Here is an 8723-nt window from a genome sequence, read left to right on the forward strand (position 1 = left end):
AAGCGAGTTTGTAAATTCAGATATCTCGGAGAATCTATGCAGCAGAATGGACTAGAAGAATTTGCAGTAAGTATACGCGTTAATAAATGGAAATGGCATAATTATGGTTTGACAGAATGTATCTATATCATGTTATGGGTACTAGTAAAATGAAAGTAAAACACTAAAACAAAGTTGTAACACCAGAATGTTCATACACATGTGAACACATAAAAATGTACTATAAAGTGGACAGAATAGTGGTATTTGAAACACGGCTTTTTAGAAAAATGATGAGTGAATACATACCACAGATGGTTGGAAAGTGAGACGCAACGAGGAGATTTTCGAAAATGTAGAAAAAGTATTACGAGTAATAGCAAAAGGAAAATTAATTTTATGTGGACACCTCTGCAGAATAAAAGAGGACACGCTTGCGAAACAAATATTCCTGTATTTCTGGAAAAAGGAATTGACACTAACATGGACTATGCATAGAAAATAAATGGAAACAAAAAAAGTCAATGAGTTGGAAATAATACAAAGAAACCTTTATAAGAATAAAATACTGAATTTCGGAAAGATTCAAGGCAGACGAAATAAAAAATTGGGAGCAACGTCGGCAGAAGAAAGGAAATGACAGGCAGAGGATGAAGGAGTAGTGGAAAAATATTAATCAAGAAAACAAAGAAGAGAAACTATGGTTGTTAGATGATCCTGGTTGGTCAATATGGTGATAAGAAAATGAAAATAATAACTTTGTGGCTAATGATTTATTAACTTTGCTCTCACAATGCGTCACTGCGACGGAAAGAGTTCTTGATGCACATTACAGTGAAAGGCATCATATGGCTCCTCTCATGTGAAGCGACTGGGTTTCACTGGAGAATGTAGCGGCTGAATATTCCCATAGTCAGTGGGACGAGCCAAGGTTTGGGGCCTTTCGGCCGCGATAACTCGTTCAGTGGAAACATGCTGCCAGTTTGGAGATGGCGACATCAGCGGCGTGCCCAGTGCGGACTACTGGAATTCCAGGGAGTCACCTTGCGCGCTGGAGGCCGGCCGGCGGCTTCTGCTGTAATTACGGCCGTCTGGTTGGCAGCCGAAGCCGCGCCGCTGCATTTGGAGCAACCGGAGCGGCGCTTGCGAAACAACCGGAACGCCGCTCCTCAGCTGCCCTTTAGGCGGTGCTCTTGAGTTGATGTACACCTGTCCTTCCTTCAAAAACTTCCTGTCGTAAATGCTGCCAAAGGACGATTTCTCACCTGTGACCATAATCTGACTGTTGGTGACGTCAAGTTTATGTCTCCAGCAGCTCATCAGTCTGCAGATTATTTTTTAGGGAACAAAGAACGTTGCTGAAAATAAATATGGGATTTGAATCAATCGCTTTGTTTATATTTCTCAAACTACAAAATGGAAACCATGAAAACGAAAAATCTGAATTCGGCAACTCGTCTTACATCATCCGCATCCGAGCTAAGTGATGTGAATTATGCTAACTCCTCACCATCAATGGGTTTGCCAAATTCCAGAACACATGAAATGTCTTTTGATATTATTTTGATGTCTATATTAAACAGAAAACATTAACTTTTTACATTCCTTACACACCACTACTCTGATATGCTAGTGTTCTATCCTCTATGCAAAACATATGACATGAGCGTCTGTTGTTAATGAAGTATGCTTCTGTCATTACATAACGTCTAAACTTCGAATGGTTCAAGTGGCTCTGAGAACAATGGAAATTAACATCTGAGGTCATCAGTCCCCTAGAACTTAGAACTACCTGAACCTAACTAACCTAAGGACATCACATACACCCACGCCCGAGGCGGGATTCGAACTGCGACCGTAGCGGTCGCTCGGTTCTAGACTGAAGCGCCTAGAACCGCACGGCCACAGTGGCCGGCGTCTATACTTCGAAATCTTCAAATTACGACTGTAGCGTCACGATAAACTAATTTCTTTTTAACTGATTATTAGTCTTTATGAATGTTTCTAACATGCCCGAGCAGTAATTCTTATGTTCAACATTAAAAAGAAAAGCTTCAGTTGTAGGAAGTGAGTCTTCTAAGAAACGCTGTATACTACAGTATTGTTGGACATACCATAATTAGAAAATAAAAAAAAATAGGCCCAGATCTGGAATCGAGCTGTCTATCTTGAGTGTTCTAACGCAGAACTCTACCTACGCTCTAACTACACAGCACAGCTACGCAGTACTGAATGACGGTCACAGTCGTAACGTGCTGGATTGCAATGGTCCCTAGATGCCTTTCTTAGACCATTTCCCACCGCACATATGTATGGCATGAAGAGCACGTAATATGTGTTACGTATTGGCGTCAAATTTCCAGTCCAATATCGAATCCCGTATTGTTTTTCTGCAGTGTATAAGGATCGCTGTAAGGAAGTAGATCACTTGAGTGCAAATAAATGGAAGCTTTTCAATGTCGTGTTATCAACCACGAATTAAATGCGAAAAAAATAATGACCGCAAATCAAGGAGCCATGACTTCCTTCTTGAAATGTAATAGAGGACAGTTCTCATAGTGACGTACGTTAATAACTTCTAATTTGTTTTATATTTGCAGCTTGACAGGGATTCCCAATATCTCCCCCCCTGCCCCGCTCGAAATTATGTTGCTTCGTGACAGTAAACCAGTACGATGGACGAACTAATGGTAATACTGGGCTGGCCGGTGTGGCCGTGCGGTTCTAGTCGCTTCAGTCTGGAACCGCGCGACTGCTACGGTCGCAGGTTCGAATCCAGCCTCGGGCATGGATATGTGTGATGTCCTTAGGTTAGATAGGGTTAAGTAGTCCTACGTTCTATGGGAGTGATGACCTCAGAAGTTAAGTCTCATAGTGCTCAGAGCCATTTGAACCTTTTTTTTTTTGGGTACTACTGGTTGTCCAAAAAAGGGGAAAAAAACGGAAGTGAAGAAGTATAACGCATCTTAGCTGGGGAGCCTAAGAGACGCTGCACTCGATCAGTTAAGGAGGACTGGGGAAATGGAATGGCCATGAATTTATGTATAAGGCATACTGGCGTTCGCCAACAATGAATGACATACACAACAGAAAACTGTGATCGGACGGACTGGCAGAGTTTTGAAAGCACTGCGTCATCTCGTTCAAAGGTAGAGACCTATATAATGGCAGATCATGCAAAATTTGTAATTTTTTCGCTCTTGCTTTGGTTTTTGTCTACTCCTCTCACCGAGCGAAACTACTTCTGCTGCCTATGCAGCGTAACAAAACCTTGCTAGACACTCCGTATACACTTGAATAAACTGAATCTCCCAAATAGTCATCAAGATAAAAAATATTAGTAAAAAATAAATTACTTCTGAAAAATATTGCTCGGCATGGTAAAAGTACTTTCCTCCTCATAAATTCTCGTGGCTTTGCTAAAGGAATGCCACACCTTCCCACATGCGCAGCTCATTGTTCCGTGTAAATGTCAAGGACGTGTTGGCACAGGGATGTGGTGCAAGAGTACAAGGAAATGGAGCGTTTCCTCGCGGTTCTCAGTATAGTAAAACATTACCCACTTAAATTCTTTAACGCAAAGCTTATTCTACTTCAACCCGTAATAGCAGGATCATGCCATACACTAACAGGGTGAACCAAACTTGCCACACTGCATTCCTTAAATGCTAACAGTACAAAAATGACTCTATGAAAATTTCGTACTGTGCACAATTTCGGTAAAAAATGTAAGTTAAAGAAAGGCAGTTTGCAACTCTTGCAACAAGTCTCTTCAGTCAATATTTGGTCACAACTGTGCAGTTTTTGTAATGGGTAGAATTCTCCGTTAGAATACTCGAATTTCTAGAATCAGATTACGATTCTACATTCAATTTCTTCATTTTCTAGATTTAGACCGCCTGATTGTTTATCAGACTTCTTAATCGATATACCGCAATTACAGGATTCATTATAAAAAACACATATAATTATTTAATACAAACTCAGAAATTACAGCATAATTGATTTCATATTTCGCTTTTAAGACTTATTTTTCTTTTAAATGTATACTCTGTTTTCTTCCACGCAGCACACGCTTACATGTTTCCCAGTTCATTAACGTGCGGTCACTGATAGTGTAATTACGATATTACAACTGCCCACACTTACTCTACGTTTAACATCTCAACATTGTTAAATTTTTTTAGTTATTTCAGTCTTGTGACAGATAATTTCTTTTTATTTCTTTCTAAGCGTTTGTTACTCTCCATGTATATTTCAAACATGCCTGAGCAATAATTCGTATTTTCAACATTTAAAAAAAAACTTTAGCTGTAGGAAATGAGTCATCTTAGAAACAGTGTTACCACAGTATTACTGGACATACCATAACTAGAAAATACAAAAAAGGCAGATCAAGATCTGGAATCGAGTTGTCCAACTCGAATGTTCTAAGGCAAAACCCTACCGACCCACTAATTCCTCAACACAGCTATGCAGTACTGAATGACGATGTTTGAAGTACGCGCAATTGTAGCGCTGGGTAGTTGGCTTTATTGGACCTCCGTTTCCCACCAAAAACATGTACGGCCTGAAACTTTTGCCGAGGTAGTTTTGACTGTCGCTGTACAAGGGTTTGGCCAGTGTCGTCCGACGGCGCAAATTTTGGTTCCCCCATTATAAAAACAGGCTGTCCCGGAAGGGACATTCAGCGATATGACAGGAACGATCATTCGAAGAAAAAATGTGCAATAAACATGGGTTCTAAACTGCATATCTTAAGAGGTGTGAGTTGTGCACCATCTTCAATCTGCGGAACAAATCTGTTCTACTGCAATCTCTTTGCTTTCCATATTCTAATAGATGCTATTATGGATCAAAAGAGGACGAAACTTTCCGGTAAACACGGGTTGTGAAGTGCATACCTTAAGGAAAGTGTGCAGTTATTCATCTTCGCTACTGTGAAAACCGTCTCTTTCCAACAAGTGCTCATAGCTGCTAAGGTATGTATTTTAGAGTCCACTTTTAGTACCCTTTTTTGTTTCGAAGATTGTATCTTGTCATATCACTGAACGTATATCATTGTATTTATAATAGGGGAACCATATTTATAGTAGGGGAACCAAAATTTTCGTACTCGGACGCCGTCATACGCAGGTGTAACAGGGAAAAGTGCATATATATTTTTATATCTGGTATCTTAATACATACACGCACCAGTGTCTTGGTTGTTTTATCTTTGTGACGAACAGTGTTCCCACAAATACGTAAAAACCTTTACGGCCTGATGTTTTCTGCACGGTTGTATTGTACCACTAAGAAGACTGCGCCTGGCAGTATGGACTAACCGTTTCACCGTCACGTGTCGACACTTCAACGTCTGACGTGCTGCCCATGGGAAAATAACCATCAATGGGTTGCTCTTGCCACATGTGCTTGGAGGTATTAGCCAACCTAAACACATTCGACTTATGATGGCTATAATTGTTAGTCTATAAACGATGTAAAATAATTCCAATCCCAAAGAAAGCAGATGTTGAAAGATGTGAAAATTACCGAACAATCAGTTTAATAAGCCATAGGTGCAAAATACTAACACGAATTCTTTACAGACGAATGGAAAAACTAGTAGAAGCCGACCTCGGGGAAGATTAGTTTGGATTCCGTAGAAATGTTCGAACACGTGAGGCAATACTGACCTTACGACTTATCTTAGAAGAAAGATTAAGGAAAGGCAAACCTACGTTTCTAGCATTCGTAGACTTAGAGAAAGCTTTTGACAATGTTGACTGGAATACTCTCTTCCAAATTCTAAAGGTGGCAGGGGGTAAAATACAGGGAGCGAAAGGCTATTTACAATTTGTACAGAAACCAGATGGCAGTTATAATAGTCGAGGGACATGAAAGGGAAGCAGTTGTTGGGAAGGGATTAAGACAGGGTTGTAGCCTCTCCCCGAAGTTATTCAATCTCTATATAGAGCAAGCAGTAAAGGAAACAAAAGAAAAATTAGGGGTAGGAATTAAAATCCATGGAGAAGAAATAAAAACTTTGAGGTTCGCCGATGACATAGTAATTCTGTCAGAGACAGCAAAGGACTTGGAAGAGCAGTTGAACGGAATGGATAGTGTCTTGAAAGGAGGATATAAGATGAACATCAACAAAAGCAAAACGAGGATAATGGAATGTAGTTGAATTAAGTCGGGTGCTGCTGAGGGAATTAGATTAGGAAATGAGACACTTAAAGTAGTAAAGGAGTTTTGCTATTTGGGGAGCAAAATAACTGATGGTGGTCGAAGTAGAGAGGATATAAAATGTAGACTGGCAATGGCAAGGAAATCTTTTCTGAAAAAGAGAAATTTGTTAACATCGAGTATAGATTTAAGTGTCAGGAAGTCATTTCTGAAAGTATTTGTATGGAGTGTAGCCATGTATGGAAGTGAAACAAGGACGATAAATAGTTTGGACAAGAAGAGAATAGAAGATTTCGAAATGTGGTGCTACAGAAGAATGCTGAAGATTAGATGGGTAGATCACATAACTAATGAGGAAGTATTGAATAGGATTGGGGAGAAGAGAAGTTTGTGGCACAACTTGACCAGAAGAAGGGATCGGTTGGTAGGACATGTTCTGAGGCATCAAGGGATCACCAGTTTAGTATTGGAGGGCAGTGTGGAGGGTAAAAATCGTAGAGGGAGACCAAGAGATGAATACACTAAGCAGATTCAGAAGGATGTAGGTTGCACTAGGTACTGGGAGATGAAGAAGCTTGCACAGGATAGAGTAGCATGGAGAGCTGCATCAAACCAGTCTAAGGACTGAAGACCACAACAGCAACAACAAACGATGTAAATACATATGGCAAGGAACTGCTGTTGTCAGTTAAAAGCTAGGCTCTTACAAATGTTCATATAACTACTTCTTATGTCAAGATCGCAAATTACTGCAAACACAAACATTACCGGTTTAAGCACGTTATTGTCTTCAGGTGTGACAAAAATTCACAAAACTTCATGTTACATAAAGCAGTTATAATATAATTTTTTGCTAAAGAATATTACATGCATACTTGCGAGTAGTATGGACAATTCAGGTGACACTTTTTATTCAAAGTTCTAGATGCACTTCTACACGTAAATGAAAAATGTTGGCTGTCACATAAATAGGCCTTTATGGATAAAGACAAATCACTAGCTTTAGAAATCTACATCTACATCTACATGATTACTCTGCAATTCACATTCAAGTGTTTGGCAGAAGGTTCACCGAACCACAATCATACTATCTCTCTACCGTTCCACTCCCGAACAGCGCGCGGGAAAAACGAACACCTAAACCTTTCTGTTCGAGCTCTGATTTCTATTATTTTATTTTGATGATCATTCCTACCTATGTAGCTTGGGCTCAACAAAATATTTTCGTATTCGGAAGAGAAAGTTGGTGACTGAAATTTCGTAAATAGATCTCGCCGCGACGAAAAACGTCTTTGCTTGAATGACTCCCATCGCAACTCGCGTATCGTATCTGCCACACTCTCTCCCCTATTATGTGATAATACAAAACGAGCTGCCCTTTTTTGCAACCTTTCGATGTCTTCCGTCAATCCCAGCTGTTAAGGATCCCACACCGCGCAGCAATATTCTAAGAGGACGAACGAGTGTAATGTAAGCTGTCTCTTTAGTGGACATGTTGCATCTTCTAAGTTTCCTGCCAATGAAACGCAACCTTTGGCTCTCCTTCCCCACAATATTATCTATGTGGTCTTTCCAACTGAAGTTGTTCGTAATTTTAACACCCAGGTACTTTGTTGAATTGACACCCTTGAGAATTGTACTATTTATCATCACGACGCTATTGGATAAAAAAGTTATGTATTTCTTACCTTACGTCTCTTCGACGTCACTCAACGAAAACACTCGTTTGGGCGCTGTATTTGTACAAGGATGACGAAGTTAGGGTTTCCTGATTTATACTTAAGCCTTCTTGCCTTTTTCCTAACCATTTCAAAAATATGTTGGCGTGATTATAGAGCGCCATAGTGTTTTTCTACATCTCTCCCCTCCATCTGTCGTCCAGGTGGACGATAATTTCTTGGTTAATGGCCTTAACGATCATGAGACGTCCTCCCTTCTCACTTTCTCTGAAAACTTTTCCTCGGATCACCCTATCTAAAAATATTGTGTGGAGCAGTACGAATCTTGGAACACTAGAGTAAAACACGTCTTTTTAAACGCAGGAGAAATGGGTAAACCGTGACTTGCCCTAAAAAGTATGTTCACATACCTGTGGGGTTTACTGCTCGAGAAGAAATCTAGAAATTTAAAACGAGAACCTGATACAATCATCTTAAATAGATGGCTTTAATGAAGACATTAAAACTTTACCTTATAATATTACCTTATTATTACGTCACTGGGAACAAATCTCTTTCTCACAAGAGTATTAGGAATGATGATGCTGACAGAACATGCACAAAATAAAAAAAAAAATGTTCCTGCCTCCCCAGCCGACTCAGTTGTCCAGCACAATGTTTTGAAGCCTGTCATATCCAGCTTACATCTACGAGTGATGGTTCGTCCTGAAATCGTCGCCGCTACTGCAGAAAGGCAACATATTTTATGTCTGTTACGTATCGAAGACACAAGTAAGACAGCAGATTATACTTCATCGTTGCTTATAAGGCGTGGTCAACTGCTTCTAGAAAAGAGCGTTGGTCTTTTATCCTGACGGATCTCTTGTCTGTTGTCTGGCGGTGACACAACGGACT

The sequence above is a fragment of the Schistocerca gregaria genome, chromosome 2, assembly GCF_023897955.1.
Source record: "Schistocerca gregaria isolate iqSchGreg1 chromosome 2, iqSchGreg1.2, whole genome shotgun sequence".
In the NCBI taxonomy this organism is placed as follows: Eukaryota; Metazoa; Arthropoda; class Insecta; order Orthoptera; family Acrididae; genus Schistocerca; species Schistocerca gregaria.